Source organism: Callospermophilus lateralis, unplaced genomic scaffold, assembly GCF_048772815.1.
Source record: "Callospermophilus lateralis isolate mCalLat2 unplaced genomic scaffold, mCalLat2.hap1 Scaffold_96, whole genome shotgun sequence".
Classification (NCBI taxonomy): Eukaryota; Metazoa; Chordata; class Mammalia; order Rodentia; family Sciuridae; genus Callospermophilus; species Callospermophilus lateralis.
In genome coordinates this window covers 3,901,076-3,924,861 of record NW_027517776.1, presented here as the reverse complement: position 1 = coordinate 3,924,861, position 23,786 = coordinate 3,901,076, and positions in this window count along the sequence as shown.

Genomic DNA, 23,786 nt, shown 5'->3' with positions numbered 1-23,786 from the left:
CTTTTTATACAATGTGTTTTCTTAACCTTTTCATTATACCTGTTCTACTTTTTGAGCATTGTAATGTGTTTTAATTTATGGAATAATTTTTATTTCAACATTTTATTTCCCTTTTGAAGTCTGCAAATTCTCATTTTATTTTTTTGGCATATTGTCCTTTACTATTAATGTTTATTCTTTTAATAGGTTCAAATTTTCATTTTTCTCTAAAGTTATAGAATATGATATGTAACATTTCTCCTAGTTCCAGTAATAACTTTTCTTCTAATGTATATTTCCTTTCTCATTACTCCTAATTAGTTTTTATCTTTTCTTTTCCTACTCTTAGAGTCAAAATTGTAAGATCTGTTCATGAGTCTCAGATGGGATGCTTTTGCTCACAGATTTTAGCATAGAAAAGGTACCATTCAAACCCATAGTACTTAATCTGGAGAAAGTAGCTAAATTCTCCTTGAGCCCTGCTCTGCCTGCTGCCTGTTCTCTCTCTCCTTCTCTTCTCTACTCTTTTTTCATTTTAATCTATGGGCTATATTTGGGCCCTTTCATATTTCTGAACTTCTACTTCTATTCCTTTCTTACAAGGAACTCTGGACAGGACTTTTAAAATCTTTTCCAGCTTTAGGTTACATGTGTCCAAATCTGCATCTATTTTTGAGAACAAATTATTTTCTCTTAAGAATCATTTAATCCCATCTGACAGTCAAGATTGGATGAAAAAGTCCTGAAATCTACTTTCTTATATATTTTCCCTGAATGTGACTAGTTCTCATATCATTTTTGCCCATAATAATTTCAAGTGAGTTAAAAACTCTGTAGACATTACATATGCTCTTTAAATGTATCCATATTGTATATGTATTCAAGTGCCTCTATTTTGTAGATAATTGCTAAAAGGAAATAGAAATGTCCTCTTTAATACAGATGGTATTTGTATCACTTAATTAGAATTTATATACATCTAAAATAATAACATGTTAATTTTCATAAGTTTGAAAACAGAAGACTTAATCAGTATAATAATAAATAATATTTTAGCTTTTCACAAAATAAAATTACAACTATGGGGGATGGAAAAAGGGTAGCTTTAGTTAATTCTCCTCATTATTTTGAGGTTTTTTTTGTTGTTGTTCAGAGACTACAGACAAAAGAGATACATACATTTTTATTCTCCTTTAAATATTGATTTAGCGATTTTCATATTTTATATGTATTATATAAATTATAAAATATTCTGATGTGGCCATCAATTAATTATGAGTTTTTGACATAAAATGCACTGATTTCTGGCACATTTTATATTTCAGAATAAAGTAAAAGATATATTACCTGGGTACTGAGCCCATTAGGCGCATGCACCACATTCTAGAAATAGCTAGCTTCAAGAAAATCCAGCCTATGTAAAGCTTGTTCTCTAAAGATACAAGTCTAACACATTGACACATATATCACACACCCACACCTACCAATGGAACAACAACAACAACCTCATTAAATTTAATGAGGCAAATGGTGCTATTTTTGATGGGACACTAATGAGAGAATTTTTTAACCAAATAGAATCTTATTAATTTATGTCAGAAACAGAAGTGGAGACACAGTCATATTAGAAGTGTTAATTCCACATGGGAATATCTCCAATGGTCCTATAACTAGGCTTAACCACATATTTAATCAAACTTATTGAGCTTCTTGTTAAGGTTTCATGATTAAGATCAAAATTTCTGTATCATAGGAATTCCCTGAAGAATTGTAATCATTTACCTATATATCCCCCAACACAGAGACTGGTACTTTGCATATGATAAGTATACCCTTCATTTCCTCTGTTGTGGAATAAGAAATTCACTTGAGTTTCAGAAATCCACTTTTGTAGATTTTGAATTTTAAAAATTAAATGAAATTGAAATTGAAATTAGTCATTTAAATCCACCCAAAAGTCTTTCTGATTTCAGTATTAGTATAGATAATTTTGGAAAGTGATATATAGAAAACTAAAACATAACAGACTTTTAATTTATGGAAACTTGCAATTTAAATCAAATGTCATGATGAATTATTATGAAGTTGAATATTCTTGGTAATATGAAAACTTATTTGTTTTGGTAATTTTGAAGATTTGGGTAATATTTCAACTATTCATGTGGATAGTTATAAACTCATTTGGGGTACCAATGTAAATATACTTGCTCAATATATTCATCCAAAAACAGTGATCAATATGATTATCAATTATAATATGCTCACCTCTGTGTCAGCATTTCCCTATATTATGAACACAATATTAAAATTCAATCCTAGAGGGAAGAAAATGGGAAAACATGATTATTCCTTCAACAACTTTTAATTGAGCACCTACTTTTTTTCAAGCCAGGTATATGTTTATGCCAAGTATTAGGATATCTGCTAGAATATAGCAGTTAACAAACACAGAAGTATTCTACTCTTGGGGAGGACACATTCTAGTTTAGAGAGGTTGAAAACAGCAAAACAATAAAAAGTTAAAGCACAGAGTGCATTACACATTGTTATGATAACTAGAAAATTAGAGCAGAAAACAGGGAATGGAAATTTAAGTAGAAGACAAGAGAAGTCTTCAGAAAGGTGGCATTTGAGTAAAATATAAAGTATGGGTTGAGGTTAGGGCAAGGTTTTAATGATAATCATTTACATGAGCACAATGGCTTCAGTCATAATGATGGAAATGGGAATGTAGTAATAAAATCCATATTAATTAGAAAATTTTGAAACCATATACTTTAAAGATGATAAAATGGTACATATATAAAGAACCATTTCTCTTTTATTCTGTATTCATTAAACTTAAATGAAAGTGTTTGTCTGAATGAAAGTATTTAGGATAATCATCCACTGCTTGTGTGAAGACACATAAATAAATCAATTTCTTACTACCAAATCAACAGCAAAAAATTCCATCAATATGATAGGGACTTTGTCTTTTTATTATAGTTATCACATTGATCTCTAATTGTTTATGTGTTTCTCTCCTATTATCAATTTTTTAAATATAAGAACCCTGTACATTCATCTTTGCACATAAAAGAGAAGAATGTATGACACTGTTTGGTTGTAACATTTGAATAAATTGATTGTCTCATTCAATTAATATTTATCAAGATACTATTATTTTAAGAACTGGAAATATATTGGTAACTAAGAAGACTTTTTCTGTATGAAAGGAGTTTACATCTTAGTACAAAATGTCAAGTATCAATAATATGTCAATGAACGTAAGAGAAATAAAGTATGGACAGGAGGTTGAGCATGATAGACAGTAGTCAAGGAAGGTGTCTCTGAGACAGTGAGATGGAAGCAGAATCTTAAATAAAAGGGACATTTGAAATCCAGAGTATTCCTGAGAGGCAACCTACATTTCAAAACTGAATGGCAATACTAGAAGGCAACTGCAGCTGAGTCAGAATGAGGAGTGCAGTGTGGAAGAAGTCCATATGGTCGGCAACATTAAGGTCATATAAACCTTTGAGGCTATGATAGTTTCAATTCCAACCATTCAGTTGTTCTGAGGAGAGAAGTGACATGATACTATACTATTTTTGTCATGAGAATACTTAACAAGCACTCTTTTCATTTTTCAAGAATACAATATATTGTCATTGGCTATATATACTATGCTTTTTTGAACTTATTCCTTCTATCTAATTGTGATTAAGTATGCTTTGACTAACTTCTCCCTTCCTTCTCCTACTAAGCACCCGCAATCCTTGGAATCACTATTGCACTTGCATGAAATCAACTTTGGATGCCACATATAAATGAGAGGGTGCAGTATTAATCATTCTGTATCTGGATTATTTTTCTTAACATAATATTCTCAAGATTCATTCCTGTTGTCATAAAAGACAGGATTTCCTTTTTTTCATGGCTGAATAATATTTTACTGTGGATATATGCCACATTTTCTTTATCTCTTCATTCACTGAAGAACACTAGGTGGATTTTATATCTTACCTATTACCAATGGTGCTGCAATTTCAATAGGATGTCTTTGATCCTATTAATATTTTTAATGATTGCTCTCTCAGTTGCATAATGAAATTGAGTGGAGAAGGCTAGGAATGGAAGCAGGGCGGTCAATTAGGAAAACTCCTGTTATGTAGATGAGAGGTGTTTTCTGTTTCAGAAATACAAAATAGAAATGAGTTAAATATGGTACAAAGGGAAGTCTCTTCCAATTTTATGCTCAAACTTCAATTCTGTTTATTTCCTGAAAATATTATGTCTAATAATCAGATTACTTAGATTTATTTTGAGTCCATTTTCATCACTTTTCCTATTTGTTGTGGATCTTTTATCTATTGCAAATTTACTTTTAAAATGATTTTACGTATGATAATTATAGAGATAACTTCAGATGATTTATTTTTTCTAGATCATGTTTATTTTTTTTTTATTTCTGTCAGGCACTTTGTACTATAAGCAGATAACTTAAATCTAAGTAGAGATTAAGCTGCTTCAATGCTGGGTTTCTGCATTTGTAAGGACTGGAGCATTTCTGGTTTGTTCCCCACTTTAAGGCATAATCCTTCAGGGTCCCTGCTGAAGGCCTTGAGGCCCCTCCATCTTGGTAAAACTAAACTTCAATTTTTTTGTGAGACTGCCCTAAACTCTGATGAATGATTCAGTGTGCATCCATAATTTTCAAAAACAGAATGTGTCAAGGGAAGAAACAAGATCAAATTATAAGTGCACCCCTCTGGGCTTCCAATCCCTTTGAAATTTTGCCTCATATGCTTTCTGTACAATTCTCTCGATCCTTTCTTTTTGGGACTCCAATTACATATTTCTCAGATCTTTTAACTTTATTCCCAATAAATTTTAGTTCTTTTTTTTTCAATGCTTTCAAATAGAAGTGTGTGGGGTGGGAGGTTCTAGCAGAAAGCTCATCTGGAGGTAGTTAACCATTGCTGGCAATTTTTTGTTTAATAATAATAGAATAGAATTTAATAATAATAGAATACAGGGCTGGGGCTCAACAGTAGAGTGCTCACCTAGCACATTTGATCCTCAGCACCACATTAAAAATAAATAAATAAATAAAGGTATTTTGTCCATCTACAAAAAAATACATCAATAAATAAAACAGAATGTGAAGTAGGTTTTCAAGAAATATTTATCTTTTTAATTCAAATATTTAGAAAATATACAAATAAATAATAAATATAAGAGGGATTAAATTTAAAAATTAAAATAAATCCAAAAAAATGATATAAAATATTTAGCTAAAAATAAAAGCAGAGAATGAGAAAATCATAAATGTTGCAATTTTATCAGCAAAATTGCAGCTTGTTTCTTAAAAAAAATAAGTGATAAATTTTAAAATATTTGGCAATTCTAAAAAAAAGTAAAATTAAGACTGCTAAAATTAAAAAAAAAATGACTACCAATAAGAAATAACTTACATGAAAATTTGAAAAAAGACCTAGTTAATAACTCAGAAAATCAAGATGAAAGGAATTATTTTTTAGGAAAATTTAAACTTCCAGATTAACTCAAGAAATTAAAAACCTGAATATAGAACTTTTTATGGAAGACATTTTAAAAGAAATAAAGCATCTGTGTCTTAAAAAGTACCTGGAACACTTTTTATAGAAGCATATCCACAGACTTTTGAAGATTGAGCAGTCTATTTTCTTGTAGAAATATGGAAAGCTTATTCATATATTTATGATTGTGTCATAACCTTAAAACAATAAAACATGGGGGGGCACCAAAAAGAAAATTACTGGCAGGTCAAGCAAAATTATGGTATGTTGTTAGTCAAATCCTATTGACTAAGTAAAATATTTATTTCAAGAGTCCATATAATACCTTAATGAGAAAATCAGTTTGCTACAGCATTACTACAATACATTAAAGGATAAACACCATATGATCATGTCATTCAATGTTTTAAAAATAAGCTTTTGTTAAAATTCCAATACCTGATTCTAAAAAGTAGTGTGCAAACAATAAACATAGATTATTCTGGAAAAATAAACTGACATCTATGAATATAAAATGAAATTTTGCTTTAAAAAGAATATTTCTATACTCATCATTTTTCCCCCTAGATCACCCATTTCTATGAGTAGGTACAGTTGAAAGAACAAAACCAAAAATTCTGACACTTGCCAGTTATGATTAACTCACTTTTCTTAGATATAACCTCTTGGAAAGTCTGCCCTCCCATGTCTCCTTTCCAAGATGGGATCTAGGTTTAAAAAGAGAAGGGGAAGGGGAAGGGGAAGAGGAAAGTCATAGCAAATAAGACAATAACTTGTATTTTTTATGTTTTTTATTTATTCAGTAAATACTGAGTACAGTCATGGGATGCTTAACTACAGGCACATGTTCTAGTCATGTGTCATGAGGTATCTTTAAGTACAAACATATAGAGTGGACTCACAAAACTAAGATGGCTATGATGTCATGAGACCATATAATCTTAGGGGACCACCATTGTATGTGCTGTCTGCCTCTGACTGATCTATCCTTCTGGGGCACATAACTGTACTTACTATAGCTATACTCCATTCGGAGTCCTGGGGACACTGCAGTAAATAAGGAGGAAACAGTGCTGCCTTGTGGAATTTACCTTCGTAGGGAGAGTCATTGCTGGTTTACTCTATCATGACTGGTCTAGGTACTGATGAGTTTGTAGCACCAGATAGTGAAGTGACTTGTCTGAAACTCAAGCTTGTGTACAGCAGGCACAGATCCAAGTGAAGAGTTATCAGGAGAGCCCACATGTTCAAACTTGAGCTATCTCGTCTCAAGCTAAACAGCCTTATCTTCATTTGTACTCAAACTTTCAGACTCTTGTTTTATGAGACATTATCAGAATATAAAAGAAATTACAGCAATACTTTCACGTTTTGAGAATGGGATATGATGTTTTCAAATGATGTAATATTTCATGACTACAAAAACGTTGGTTTATGAAGAATTTATAGTAAGTCGATAAACAGATTTTTTGGAGAAAGGTAAACTTCTGAATCTACAATTAGATGACAGTTTTTCAGCTACTGACAGAGGTTTTATGTGCAATGATTTTTATAAGAAACTCAGATCAATAGGAATGGTGCCCTTTTGAGTATTGATAGCGCTTTTTTTTTTTTTTTTTTTTGCACCCAGGATTGAACCTAGGGGTGCAACATCCCAAACCAATTTTATATTTTACTTAGAGACAGGATCTTGCTAAATTGCTTAGGGCCTCACTAACGTGCTAAGAGATTCTCCTGTCTCAGTCTCCAAAGCGAATATCGAATGCCTTCATTCAGGATGTTGATATCAGGCCGTGTGCTAATTAATGCAGTAGAAAAAGTGCTCTCCATTTATTTGATCTAAGCCTTTTTTTCCCTCTTTTGAATCATAGTTTCTCTTTTACTCTAAAATACACATTGTCCTCAAGTTGTTTTTGTTTTTCATGCCTCTCTGAAAATTGTGTTCCAAACACCTATTACAAATTGTGTCTGTATAAATAAAACTATAAATGTCTACTATGTGATACATGCAAAACATTAAAATTGGGAACTATACTTCATATTTGATGAAGTTGTACCATTTGCAAAATTTTCATTTTCCTTAAGTTAGTATAGAATTATCAAAATTCTTGTAGGATATTCTAGGAAAAGAGAGTAAATACTCAAACTCATTTAAAATATTTAGAGTCAAAAATAGTTTTTCCCCAAATTTTTTTTAAAGGAATAACAAGGGGAAAACATGCCCTGTGATATTTAGGAAAAAAATTTAAAAGAAAAAAGGTTGAAATAATATAAATCAAGAGAAAGGTCATGTGACCATACAAAGATACCTCCAAAAGACCATGCAGCTAAACAATGAAAGGAAATCACAAATCAGCATAAAAGGGAAGGATTACCCAATACATAGTTCTCTATAACAAATTTATTTTTTAGAAAAAAAATCAAAATAATATATACACAAACACTCATAAAGCAAATCCAAGAAGAATTTAGGATGCAAATGTAAAACTATATTAAAAAGTAATGGGTAAATATGAGTTAAAATCTGATATCTGGATGAGTGAGTCAGTTCTAAGAACTAAAATATGGATCAGAAAAACCATAAGTAGCAATAAGTGAATTTTACAATGTAAAATAAAAATAGCATATTTATATACAAATAATTACATTAAAAGCTTTATTCAAAATAAATTGGGAAAAATATATGAAGTAATTATTCGTAGGTTAGTAAACGTACTAAAGTCTTCATTCTAATAAATATTAGTAATACTAAAATTAAAAATATTAAAGAACAGTAGCAACTGTTCTAAGAATAAACAACTTCTAAGAATAAAAGCAACAACTTCTAAGAATAAAAGCAAATGTTTAATTACAAAAGAAAAGCTACTAAACAAAAAATAATTTCTACAAAATTTATGAAGTATACAGCTTTTATTACTTAAAATAAATATATTATTTTAAGAGTTCATTCTTGAATTTTGATGAGACAATGAAACTTTGTACAGTTTTTCTAGAAAGTAATTAGTAATGCATTTCAGAAGCCTTTCAAAATTGTATTATTTGACCTAGCAATTCTCTTTCCAAGAATTTCCTGTAAAAAACAAATCAGAAATTTTAACAGAAATTCATGCAGTGTGGACTCATTTATCAGACAAAAAATGGGGACAAGTATATTATGGAAAAATAGGAAGACAAATATATTACAGTTAATCTCTATGGCAGAATGTTATGGAGCCATTAAAGTGATGCTCTCAAAGAATAGTTCTCAGAAAAACCTTCAAGATATAATGATAAAAAATACTAATAAGATACAATGATTTATATATAATTTCAACTGTGTATGATTTATATATAACATGCATAGTATGTGCATTTAAAATGTCTGGGATGAAATATATTAAATGTTAAGAAGGCTATATTTTAGTAATGTGATTAGATGTGGTTTTAGTTTTTATTTTACATGTTATGATTCTGCATATTCTATAATGTTCATTTGTGTTAGTAATTAGAAATAGTTTGTTTTTCCATATTTTCTCAGAACAATAGTATTATACCAATGTCCGAAAAAATAATTGTAGAAAAATATTATCCTGTCATTTAACTGTTTAGAAAGCTTCTCCTAAAAGAATGACATGATAATTAAAATTCCTGACCTTAGACAGCAGGTTTAGGGAATTAGTTTGTCACCCAAAGAGGCTTCTTAACATTCCTTGAATCACACTACATAGCAATTGACAATACTGCCAATATAAGCTTTAAGTTCAGGTCAGCATATGGATACTGAAATCTCACTTATGGGAAATGTGGGAAAATGCAGTTCATCAATATGTAAAAGGAGTACCCAGGCTTCTCCAAGGCAGCGGCAATTTTTGAATACAGTAATGATAATGGGCTATGTAGAAGAGACTCAATTTACTCATTTACTCATTTTGTTTTTTGAGCCTAAGAATTTTGGACAAGAATGAAATTGGGAAAGAGAGGGGAAAATAGAATGTGCATAACCCAAAGCACAATCTCAGTATGGCCATCAATCAGAATTATAGTCTTGTTCAAGATGGTGCAGAAGATCAGAGTAACTGACAAAAATTTCATTGTATTTCTAAGATACACCAGGTCCATTTTATCTGCCTCTGCCATTGTATCATCTGGGTTACATTATGACAGTGATCTGTTCCACACAGAGCATAATTCTTTGGCAATTCTGGTACATGTAGGATAAATAAGACTTACTCCAGTTATCATTGTTGTGAGTGCTCTATGAAAGCCATGATATATTGGAAGCTTCTGCCATGGTTTACCAAGAGGCCTTCAGGTCAACTTTAAATCTTACCATCTTAGGTCCTTAAGGGACCCACCTTTTTTTGGTTTTGCTCAAGATCTCCTCTATGGTATTTGCCTGACATCATGGGAGCACAAGGGTATCTGTTGATGGCAAGGAGGAGACCATGAAGTCATATTCTCTGATGATGTTTATTCTACATCTGTGATTTGTGTCCTACAATGCTCCTGGGACTTAAACCACATGTGCAGTATTTGCATTAAGGGAACTTGAGAAGGAGAGGCCATAACACTATTAAAATGTTTCGATTTCGCTCTCCCATCACACAGACACGTGCTAATAACTTCTCCCAGCCTCTTATATTTGAGAACATTTTGAAGCATCTTAGACAGACAAAAGTCAGAGACAGAGAAAGTGCCAAGGAACAGAGTTTGAAGATTACATCTTTCATTACTCCCAAGCTAGTATCTGTCAAATCATATTTAAGACCCTTTATTGGGTCACAGTATCAATTTAGTGAGTCAAGAACATCATTTTTTAATTAAACAGATGAAAGAATAAAATAGATTAGAATAGGACATATCAAATTATATCATATTTATTAAAATAAAAGTATGAAATTTTTTAAAAAATTTTAATATATGTGCACATATATACACATGTTGTATGTACATATATATATAAAATGAACATATAAACAGATGGGAAATACACACATACATGTTGTGTGAGTGTGTGTGTGTGTGTGTGTGTGTGTGTGTGTATCTGAGAGGTAAAAAAGGATGCCGAGAGAAAGACAAAGAGAAAAGAGGATAGAGGTACTAGTTGGCAATGTAAATATATTTCTTACCATGGATGATAGCCAAAAGCATTTGAAAACCAGATTATGCCTCCAGGGCAATGGCTTCTTTGATTTTGGAATAAATTCTTTCCTTAGTGCCTCCTCCATCTGCTTTTAGGTAAATTCACAAGCTGCATATAAACTTAATCTAATTAAATCTCAAACTTGTAAAGAAAATGTTGTAGATGAAACCCAGTAAAATGTAGATCCAATGCTGTAAGCCATTCATCAAGGGTAGCAGATTACAAGCTCAGTGCCAGTTCTTATGATAGAAAAACATTCTCCTTAATGTCCTACTCCTCAGGAACCTAGAGAATGATAAATGGCATAATAGTTCACAGTGAGCCTCAGAAGTTGGGAGAGAAACTCACTGTATTGTAGATTGTTGGGTATCATTCATTCAAGGACTAAGATTATTGCTTGATTCTTGGCATCAGGAATAATCCAGTTAATAACAATGGAACCATCTTGATCTAGCAAGCACAAGACAAACAAAAAACTAGATTTGGGAATGCTACTATGGAAAAGATTTGAGCTGATAATATTGGAAGGAATTGTAGCTGCTGGACAGAAAACAGAGCCTAAAAAGTAAGATAATAGAATATAGTCCAGGCTGTTCAAGTTTGGTGTGAGTTCCAACCAGAAATAACAAGAAAATTTTAACAGGCCAGTTGGATAATCACTGAATGCACTGGCATGGCTCATTTTCAGATGCTCTTATAACCAGGCTGCCTTGAATGGAAGCACGAATTAGTCTTTGATTACATGTGTTGTAATTTAGATGAGTGAGGCAGATGGAAGGTGGATTTAAAATACTGGGATTAGAGGCAGTGAGGATCAGGGAGATGCCCCGCAGAGCCCGAGTTCCTGAAAGGGGGACAAACAAAACAAACCTCCACCAAGAGTAAGTCAAATTATCCCTGATCAGAGACAGTGTGAATTTGTACTTAGAAAACCCTGAAGAGTCTACCAAAAAAACTCTCAGAACTGATGAATTCAGCAAAATATCAGGATACAAAAATTGATGTACAAAAATCAGTAGCCTTTTTATACATCAGTAATTAATTCCCTGAAAAGGAAATCAGCAAAGCAACCCTTCATTCAGAAAAGCCTGGAAATAAATAAATAAACAAAACTCCTAGGGAAAAAACCTATCAAAGGAGGTGAAAGAGCTCTACAATGAAAATCATAAAACATTGTAGAAATAAGTTGAAGAAAACAATAAAAGATGGATACCCAACTTCAGGGATTGGGAGAATTGGTATTCTTCAAATGGCCATATTGAAAAAGCCATCTACAGATTAAAAACAACTCCCATCAAAAATACCAGTGACTATATTAAAAAAATCATCCTAAAACCTCATGAAAACTTATATACGAAAAAAAAATCTCAAATAGCCAAAGTGTTCCTAAGCTATGCTGGAGGCATCAAAATACCTAATTCAAAATATACTGTAGATTCACAGTAACAAAATGTCATGGTATTGTCATAAAAACAGACATGCAAACTAATGGAATAGAATAGAGGACCCCAAAATAAACCTACACATCTACAGCCATCTAATTCTGAATAAGGTGCCAAAATTCTATGTGGAAGAAAAGACAGCCTATTCAACAAATGGGTACTGGGAAAACAGGATACCCACATGGAGGAGACTGAAATTAGACCTCTATGTCTCACCCTGTACAAAAATAAACTCAAAGTAGATCAAAGGCCTTAACGTAACACCTGAAACTTTGAAACCAATAGGGAAACACTTCGAGATATTTATTGACCTACCTAAATATGAAGTTATTTGATATGCCCTATTCTAATCTATTTCCTGAATGGGTGGGCTCCAGTAGCGTAGGAGAATAAAGCAAGAATTGACAAATGGGATTGTATCAAGTTAGAAAGCTTCTACACAGCAAAGGAAACAATCAACAAATGAATAGACAACTGTAAAATGGGAGAAAATCTTTATCAGCTACTCATCTGACAGAGGATTAATATCCAGGATATGTAAGAATTCAAACCCAGGTACAGTGGCACACACCTGTAATCCCAGCTACTTGGGAGGCTAAAACTGGAGGATTACAGGTTCAAGGCCAGCCTCTGCAATTTAGCAAGACCTTGATTAAAAATAAAAAATCTAGAACAGTCTGAAGTTGTAGCTCAGTGAGAGATGGTCCCTCAATCAATCTTTATACTCAAAAAAAGAAAGGCACAAAAATTTTTAAAACAAAGGAACTAGTACTCCAAATAGAAAAAGGCAAATTATCTGAAAAAAATAATTCCCAAAAAAGTACAAATGACCAATAAATACCTGAAAAAAAACCCTCACAATCTTTAGCTATTAGAGAAATGCAAATCAAAATTACATTAGAAGTTCATCATACCTCAGACAGAATGACTGTTATTAAAAATAATGGGTTTTCTTCTTCTTGTTGTTTTTTTTAAGAAAAATAATTTTATTTTTAAATAATGTGAGAAGAATGTTGTGTACTTCTACTCACCATATAGTAGTTAAAATTAAGGCAAATGGCTGCATCTAGTTTCAAAGGGATTCACTAGTTTTTGTCATGCTAAAATATATTTATTTATTATTGATTTTTTTAAAAAAAATTAAATGACAGCAGAATGTATTACAATTCTTATTACATGTATACAGCACAATTTTTCATATCTCTGGTTTTATATAAAGTATGTTGACATCAATTCGTGTCTTCATACATGTACTTTGGTAATGATATCCATCATATTCCATCATCCTTACAAATCCCCTGCCTCCTCCCTTCCCCTCCCACCCCTTTGCCTTATCTAGAATTCATCTATTCCTCCTATGCTCTCCCTCCCTACCCCATTATCAGTCAGCCTCCTTATATCAGAGAAAACATTGGCATTTGTTTGGGGGGGATTGGCTAACTACACTTAGCATTATCCTCTCCAACGCCATCCATTTACTGCAAATGCCATGGTTTTATTCTCTTTTATTGCTGAGTAAAATTCCATTGTGTATATATGCCACATTTTTTTATTCATTCATCCACTTAAGGGCATCTAGGTTGGCCCTACAGTTCAGCTATTGTGAACTGTGCTGTTATAACATTGATGTGGCTGTGTCCCTGTAGTATGCTGTTTTTAAGTCTTTGGGGTATAAACCGAGGAGAGGTATAGATGGGTCAAATAGTGGTTCCATTCCCAGATTTCTAAGGAATCTGCATACTGTTTTACATGTTGACTGCACCAATTTACAGTCCCACCAGCAATGTATGAGTGTACCATTTTCCCCACGTCCTTGTCAACACTTATTGTTGTTTGTCTTCATTATAGCTACCATTCTGACTGAAATGAGATGATATTTTAGAGTAGTTTTGATTTGTATTTCTCTAATTGCTAGAGTTGATGAAACATTTTTTTCATATATTTGTTGACTGATTGTATATCCTCTTCTGAGAAGTGCCTGTTCAGGTCCTTGGTCCATTTGTTGATTCAGTTATTTGTTTTTTTGGTGCTTAGCTTTTTGAGTTCTTTATATACCCTAGAGATTCTCTGATGTGTGAGAGTTAAAACTTTGCTCACAGAATGTAGGCCCTCTGTTCACCTCATAGATTGTTTCTTTTGCTGAGAAGAAACTTTTTAGTTTAATTCCATTCCATTTATTGATTTTTGGTTTTAATTTTTACACTATAGAAGTCTTATTAAGGAAATTGGGGCCTAATCTTACATGCTGAAGATTAGGGACTAGTTTTTCTTCTGTTAGACGCAGAGTCTCTGTTTTAATTCCTAGGTCCTCGATCCACTTTGAGCTGAGTTTTGTGCATGGTGAGAGATGGGGGTTTAATTTCATTTTCTTGCATATGGATTTCCAGTTTTCCCAGCACCATTTTTTGAAGATGCTATCTTTTCTCCAATGCATGTTTTTGGCATGTTTGTCTAATGTAAGATAATTGTAATTTTGTGGGTTAGTCTCTGTTTCCTATATTCTGTACCATTGGTCTAGCAATCTGTTTTGGTGTCAATACCATGCTGTTTTTGTTACTATTGCTCTGCAGTATAGTTTAAGGTCTGGTATATAGTTTAAGGTCTGGTATAGTTTACTCTATATTTTATTATGCTTTACTCTTTCTGCTAAGGTTTGCTTTTGCTATCCTGGGTCTCCTATCTTTCCAGATGAATTTCATGATTGCTTTTTCTATTTCTATGAGTAATGCCATTGGAATTTTTATCAGAATTGCATTAAATCTGTATAGTGCTTTTGTCAGTATGCTCATTTTGATAATATTAATTCTACATATCCAAAAGCCAGGTAGATCTTTCTATCTTCTAAGGTCTTCTTTGATTTCTTTCTTTAGGGTTCTGTAGTTTCAAGAACTATGTTGAATAGAAGGTTCTTTAGTTTCAAGAACTATGTTGAATAGAAGTGGTGAAAGAGGGCATCCCTGTCTTGTTCCAGTTTTTAGCAGAAATGCCTTTAATTTGCTCTATTTAGAAAGATGTTGGCCTGAGGCTTAGCGTAGATAGCCTTTAGGATGTTGAGATATGTTCCTGCCAAGAATCTTGTATTGACAATGAACACTAAAAATAATGTTAAAAATAATAAAAGAATATTATTGAAAATAACATTAAAAATAATAATAGTAATAATAGTAATAGTAATACTAATAATGTAGCATTTCAAAATGTTCATCATTAGCCTAACAAAAAGAAAAAAAGAAAAAAAGAAAAAAAAACACTACATAAATATTTGCAGTGAAATAGTTTTGGGAAAGGCTGTGGTAATATATGTGGATTTACATTTATTAAAAGAAATATGAATTTTAAGATTGAGGAAAAATTCCTTCAGCTTATTTTTTTTCAATACATTGACACAGTTTTTCTTGAATTTCAATACCTTTTAGAATAGAAATTGATGCTATATTAACATAGCAAATTTAATTCCACATATTAAAAGAGCTTTGCCCTTAGATGATAATGCTCAGTATAAATAACTAAAAATATTAAAATATTAGTTTAAAGCATGCAATTGTACTATAACTAGTGGGATCAAACAAGTACTATAAGTTATAAAATATGGTTATCATTTCTCAATAATGTTCTCCTTTAAAACTATTTTTCTCCACAAGTGGTTAAAATAATGTTAGCTTTATCAATCATCTTTCACAAATTTTAAGCAAATTTTAGTAGATTGGTAATGATAAATAGTATGACTTTTCAGATATAATGAATTACCTCTGAAATTATCATGCACACTAAATTAATGCAGCATTGGTGGGCACTTATTGTTAGGAGTTAGAGTTATCATTCCCCTCTTTTCCTTTATGACTTAAGGAAATGTAATGCAAATTCCATCTGTCAAATGAGAAATGGAATGCTTTTTCACCGCTAGCGAAATCTGAAATCATTGTACTGGAAATTTGCAATTAAGGTAAAGTGTGGAAAGAAATAGACTATTGAAAACCAGTTGCAAAAGAAGGAAAGCAGAGAGTTCATAGAACTTTTCTGTGCATTTGTGAAACATTTAGTTCAGCTAGTTCTCTAAGAATAAAGCTCCTGACAACTTGTCTATGTTGTTCCAGCACTCTCTCTTGAGCTGATTGTAAATGAGGCAGCCCTTGGTGCTCATTGTGCTGGAAGCCATCCAATTCCATCCAGAGAGCTCATTTTAGTGTAAAGCTGGCCCCCCTCATGTCAGTGTACAGAGAAACTATGTCACTAGTGACTTTATTAAGCAACTGAATCTACCAAACTTTTATAGTATTTGCCTATTACTGGTTATTCTATTTTATTGAACCAATAAATACTCTTAAATATGTATGTAATTTTTTCTTTAAGAGAAGCCAATCTGTTATACCCATAAAATTGAGGACAAAACAACTGCAGGATTGAAGGAATTTTAAAAATCTGAGTCATAGATGTTATCGATTCGCTGCCTGATTCCATACAGAAACCCACATATCAACCTTGGGAGCACACTCCATACCTCCTGTATGGTAGTAATGAATCAAGGAAGGCAAATTTGGGAAATTGTGCTTTCACAGCTTATTGCCTTTCCTAAGATCCCTGGTAGTGAATTATAAGCTAATACACTATCTATTCAATTAATGCAAATCAAGTTTGAATTTCTGTTTGCCTGAAACTCCAAATATGTTAAATAAAAATAAATAAATATGGCTGGAAATACAAACCATGTCTCAATAATGATCCTAAATGTTAATGGCTTAAATTCACCAATTAAAAGACACAGGCTAGCAGACTGGATTAAAAAACAAAGGTCCAACAATATTCTCCAAACAGGAGACTCATCTCATAAGAAAAGACATACACAGACTGAAGGTGAAAGGATAGAGAAAATTGTAATATGCACATCAAACTGTGGAAGCAAGCAGGGGTTTCCATCCTTGTATCAAATAAAGTAGACTTCCAACAAAAGTTAATCAAAAGGAATAAAGATGGACATTACATACTGCTCAAGGGAACCATATCCCAATAAGACATAGCAATCATAAATGTATATTATATGCCCCAAACAATGGTGCAGCTATGTTTATCAAACAAATTCTTCTCAAGTTCAAGAGTCAAACTGACCACAGCACAATTAATCTTGGGTGATTTTAACAGACCTCTCTCACCACTGGACACATCTTCAAAACAAAAGTTGAATAAAAAAACTATAGAACTCAATAATAAAATCAATAACTTAGACTTAACTGACATATATAGAATATTTCAACCAGCATCAAGTGGATACACTTTTTTTCTCAGCAGCACATAGATCCTTCTCTAAAATAGACCATATAATATCCAACAAAGCAACTCTTAGCAAATACAAAAAAAAGTGGAGATACCACCATGCATTTTATCAGATCATCATGAAGTGAAATTGGAAATGAACTAAAAAATAAAAAATAAAAATTTTCACCATCCCTTGGAGACTAAACAATATGCTACTGAAAGAACAATGGGTTACAGAAGACATCAAGAAGGAGATTAAAAAATTCTTAGGGGTAAATGAGAACATAGACAAAACATATCGAAATCTCTTGGACACTATGAAAGCAATACTAAGAGGAAAATTAATTGCATGAAGTTAATTCCTTAAAAATAAAGTCAACAAATAAATGACCTCACACTATATCTAAATCCCTAGGAAAAGAAGAACAAATCAGCAGCAAAAGCAGTAGAAGGCTAGAAATGATTAGAATTAGAGCTGAAATCAAAACAAAAGAAGCAATTGAAAAATTGACAAAAAGTTAGTTTTAAAAAAAAATAAATAAAATTTAAAGTCCCTTAGCTATGTTAATAAAGAGAAGAAGAGAGAAAACTTAAATTACTAGCACACATGATGAAAAAACTAATATCACAACAGACACTACAGAAATACAGAGGATAATTAGAAATTATTTTGAAAACTTATACTCCAATAAAATAGAAGACACTGAAGGCATGGACAAATTTTTTCAGTCATACAATTTGCCCAGATTGAATCAGGAAGACATACACAACTTAAACAGACCAATATCAAGTGATAAAATAGAACACACCATCAGAGGCTTACCAGTCAAGAAAAGCCTAGGATCAGATGTATACTCAGCTAAGTTCTACAAGACCTTTAAAGAAGAACTCCTAAATACTGTTTCAGGAAATAGAAAAAGAGGCAGCAACTTCCAAACTCATTCTATGAAGCCAATATGACCCTGATACCAAAACCAGGAAAAGACACATTAAAGAAAGAAAACTTCAGACCAATATCTCTAATGAACATAGATGCAAAAATTCTCAATAAAATTCTGGCAAATCAAATACAAAAACACATCGAAAAGATTGTGCACCATGATCAAATGAGATACAGCCCATGGATGAAAGGTTGATTCAACATTCAAAAATCAATAAATGTAATTCATCACATCAATATACTCAAAGAAAAGAATCATATGATCACCTCAATAGATGCAGAAAAAGCATCTGACAAAATACAGCACCTTTACATGTTCAAAACACTAGGAAAACTAGGAATAACAGGAACATATCTCGACATCATAAAAGCTATCTATGCTAAGCCTCAGGCCAACATAATTTTAAATAGAGAAAAATTAAAGGCATTTTCTCTAAAAACTGGAATAATACAGGGTTGCCCTCTTTCACTACTTCTATTCAACATAGTTCTTGAAACACTGGCCAGAGCAATTACACAGATGAAAGAATTAAAAGGATACACACAGGAAAAGAACAACTCAAACTGGGACTATTTGTTCATGATATAATTCTATACATAGAAGACCCAAAAAGCTCCACCAGAAAACTTTAAGAAATACTAAATGAATTAAGCTAAGTAGCAGGATACAAAATCAACACTCATAAATCAAAGGCATTTCTGTATAATAGTGAAAAATCCTCTGAGAAAGAAATGAAGAAACTACCCCATTTACAATAACTTCAAAAAATAAGATACTTAGGAATGAACAACAAAAGAGATGAAAGATCTATACAATGCAAACTATAGGTCTCTAAAGAAAGAAATAAAAGAAGACGTTAGAAGATGGAAAGACCTACCTTGCTCTTGGATAAGAAGAATTAATATTATCAAATGACTGTACTACAAAAAGCCCTATACACATTCAATGCAATTCCAATCAAAATCCCAATGGCTTTCCTCATAGAAACAGAAAAAGTAATCGTGAAACTAATCTGGAAAAATAAGGGACCCAAAAAATCTAAAGCAATCCTTAGCAAGAAAAGTGAAACATCACTATACCAGATATTAAACTATACTACAGAGCAATAGTAACAAAAACAGCATGGTATCAGCACCAAAACAGACTGGTAGACAATTATACGGAATAGAGGATACAGAGACTAACCCCCAAATTATAATTATCTTATATTAGACAAAGTTGCCAAAAACATGCACTGGAGAAAAGACAGCAACAAATGGTGCTAGGAAAACTGGAAATCCATATGCAACAAAATTAAATTAAATCCCTCTCATCTTGCATAAAAGTCAACTCAAAGTGGATGAAGGACCTAGAAATTAAACCAGAGACTCTGTGTCTAATAGAAGAAAAAGAAGGCCTAATCTTCATCATGTGGTATTAAGCCCCAACTTCCTTAATAAGATTCCTATAGCGCAAGAATTAAAATCAAGAATCAATAAATTGGATGAAATCAAACTAAAAACTTTCTTCTCAGCAAAAGAAACAATCTGTGAGGTGAACAGAGAACCTACATACTGAGAGCACATTTTTACCCCCTCATACATCAGATAGAGCACTAATCTCTGGGGTATATAAAGAACTCAAAAAGCATCAAAAAAAAAAAAAAAGAAAAGAAAAGAAAAACCCCAATCAACAAATGGGCCAAGGACCTGAAAAGACACTTCTAGAAGAGGATATAGAGTCAATCAACAAATATTTGAAAAATTATCATCTCTAGCAATTAGAGAAATGCAAATCAAAACTACTCTTAGATATCATCTCACTCCAGTCCGAATGGTAGCTATTATGAAGACAAACAACAACAGTGTTGGCAAAAATGTAGGGGAAAAAGGCACACTCATACATTACTGGTGGGACTACAAATTGGTGCAGCCAATATGGAAAGCAGTATGGAGATTCCTTGGAAATCTGGGAATGGAAGAAGCATTTGACCCAGCTATCCCTCTTCTCGGTCTATACACAAAGGACTTAAAAACAGCATACTATAGGAACATAGCCACAACAATGTTTATAGCAGCACAATTCACAATAGCTGAACTATGGAGCCAATCTAGATGCTCTTCAGTGGATGAATGGATAAAAGAAATGTGTCATGTATACACAATGGAATTTTACTCATCAATAAAAGAGAATAAAATCATGGCATTTGCAGGTAAATGGATGGCATTGGAGAACATAATGCTAAGTGAAGTTAGCAAATCCCAAAACAACAAATGCTGAATGTTCTCTCTAATATAAGGAGGCTAACTGATAGAGGGGTAGGGATGGGAAACATGGGAGGAATAGATGAAATCTAGATAGGGCAGAGGGGTGGGAGGGAAAAGAAGGGTCAGGGGACTAGCAAGGATGTTGGAATGTGATAGACATCATTATCCAAAGTAAATATATGAAGACACAAATTGGTGTCAACATACCTAATATACAACCAGAGATATGAAAATATGTGCTGTATATGTGTCATAAGAATTGTAATGCATTCTTCTGTCATTTATTTTTTTAAAATTAATTTAAAAAAAACTGCAAAAAAGAAAAAGAAAATGCAAAAAATAAAAATGAAAGAAAGAAAAAAAAGAAATGAGAGAGTATATGCTAAAAACCAAAACTAACAATAAAACCCCAGAATGCTTCCAGTAATCATACTGTGGAAGTATTGCAATTTTATTCTTTGATATGTATTATGGGACAAAAGAAATGAGCATTTATGAGACATGAAAATTAAATTATTCCCTCTATGCTTCCAAACCAGAGTTACCAATGTGGAAGAAACAGTATTCAAAAAAAAAAAATAAAGATGATAAATAGAAGCTCTACTCTCAATTACGTATCAATATACACATGGAAGTATAAAGTTCATAAGCATGTATGTATACATACACACATAAAATGACACGATAAAGATGTAAAATACATACATATATACACTCATATAAAGATATAATATGTAAATACTTATATATACACATAAAGTATATCCTCAAATCCTCCCATCCCCCTCCAGTCTCTCCCAGGTCCAGTCAGTCAATGACTGCACCTCCTAGCAACCCTGGTGAGTGGTGCTGGTAGGTGGGTGAGAGGCCATAGGTCAGATTGGCCACTCCCCCCTGTAGACCCATGCTCCACTTCCAGTGGCTGAGAAAGTGAGTGTTGCATTTGTTAAAAATAATGTGTCTCTGGGCATTGGTCCCTAGATCCTCCCTCATACCATGGTAGGTGAACTGGTGCTTGTCTTGTATCTTCCTCTGATGTGGCTGGGACAGGAAGCTCCTTGCTTGCCTGCACAGGGTGAGTCAGAGTGCTGTCTGTCCACCCGTCTGTGACATGGGCAGATTTCTGGAGAGTTACCAGGATGCAATATTTCTCTTTTGCTAACTACAATAAAATGAAATATGTGTATTTATATAATCGAATATAGAAGAGTATTTTAAAGCCACAATTAAATTTCAAACTTTTTTCACTAAAATATATTCTTCTGATACACATCAAATTTTGTCTCTTGTTATTATTATCCATAGATTTCTTGTGTGCTAGATAAGCATTATGAACTTTCGTAGATTATTTTCACTTATATATCTTTTGCTAGTATATGCAAACAATTCATGCTAAGGTTTTATTTACATTGAAGCTAATTATTAGTTTTCTTTGGGGATGCACTCAAGTAATTTTAAATGACACAGAAAATTAAACTCACACTGCCCTTAACATAACACTTTCTCTTCTACTATTTAGTAAAAATGGATCACAAAACTGTTAAATTTGTGCTGTTCTGCTGAAAGTGAAACTTAATGAATGCCCGTATGCTATCAATTGCAAGTTAAAAAAGTAGAGCTAAAAAAATTTCTTTATTGTATGTGAAAAGTGAGTTTTTTAGAAAGCGAATTGGCTAAAAGCAATTTAATGAGGTACCTTCTAAATTGAGGTGATAAGAGTAAAAAGAAGGCTTTGTAGTGCCGCAGTCCGGCTGGGCAAAATAACCGGGAGGTGAAAAGCAACTTGAAGGTTGAAGCGGGAACTGCTTTATTGAGGAGAAACTCAGGGGGAACTGAGCAGGAACTCAAGGTAGTGGGTACCCAAGGTAGCAGGCACCACTTTATTGCTGAACAGCAGAGGCATATATACCTAACTGATTACACACAACTTGACTCAATTAGCATTATCTAGATACAGCAGTCAGCCAATAAGGAATCCTTATCATCTTAATGGCTCCGTGGCGTTGCTTTACAAAACACTCCTCCTGGCAAACTGCCAGATGCCATTTTAACTTGATTTGTGGTTCCCAACATTGTAGAAGTTGTGAGAAAGCAATTTAGATGTTCCTGATGATGTCTAAGAGGCCTGGGTGCCTAGAATAAATCTAAATCTGAAACTACTTCAAGGATATTGAATAGGAACACTGTGTCGTGTACCATTTTTGTATTTATCTTTGCTTGTTGATCTGCAATCACTCTTAAGACATTAATTATTTATTGTACTGTTCCATTTAAAGAGTCAGAGAATAAAGACATAAATCTCCAAAGACCAAAGTGATGTTCCTGAACAGGAAGTTTCTCTATGTGTCCTGTATCCATGACTACTTTTTAATTTTTCATTATATTTCAACTATAATTGGAAAAACTCTCATATTACTTTCAGGTCAATATTCATGTAAGTTTTGACTTATCTCTTGAATGTCCCAACTTCAAGAGATAAGTCAAAACTAATAAAAATAATTTATTATTTACCAAAGACATATTTAGCCTAAACTTCTACGATAAACATGTCTTTGGTAAATAATAAATTAAAACACCTCATTATGTAAAAGCCATAAATAACTTTCTGCGTCATTTATTATTTACTACCAGCAAGACACACACACACACACAAATATACACACACACTATTTATATATGAAGATTACTGTGACATTGTTTATAGTATCTGAAAATTGAGTGTAGCTTCTACAAGTCTGTATAAAGGAATGGATTTAATTTTAGCATATCCATTATGTGAAAAAAAATTATTAACTTAAAATTATGATGCCAATTTATTTACTCTAATATTAGGTATAAAAAGGTAATAAAGTTGAAAAAAAATGTTTGATCCTGGTTTGAAAAATGCTAATCCAGTAGTAATGATTCATAAGATTATACAGAAAATATTAGCCATAATCAAGAGGATAATTCTTTTTTAATTTTACATTTGAACTTTATGAACATAAAAAATTGACATCCTATTCCTACAATATTGTTAGATGTTTGACAATAGGTAGAAATAACACAAAATTAGAGAATGAGTACTAATGCTAAAATTTAAGCTACAACTTTATTACCACCTATGTGAATAATGAAACACATTATTTTAAAGTGTTCCTCATTCTTTGGTCATTTGAAAATGTAAGGCTGAACAGCAGAGGTCTTTGAACATGAAATAATATTTTTAAAAATTACTTTTTTTTCAGAATAAAGTCTTAGAACCCTAAATTTTCTTATGCTTC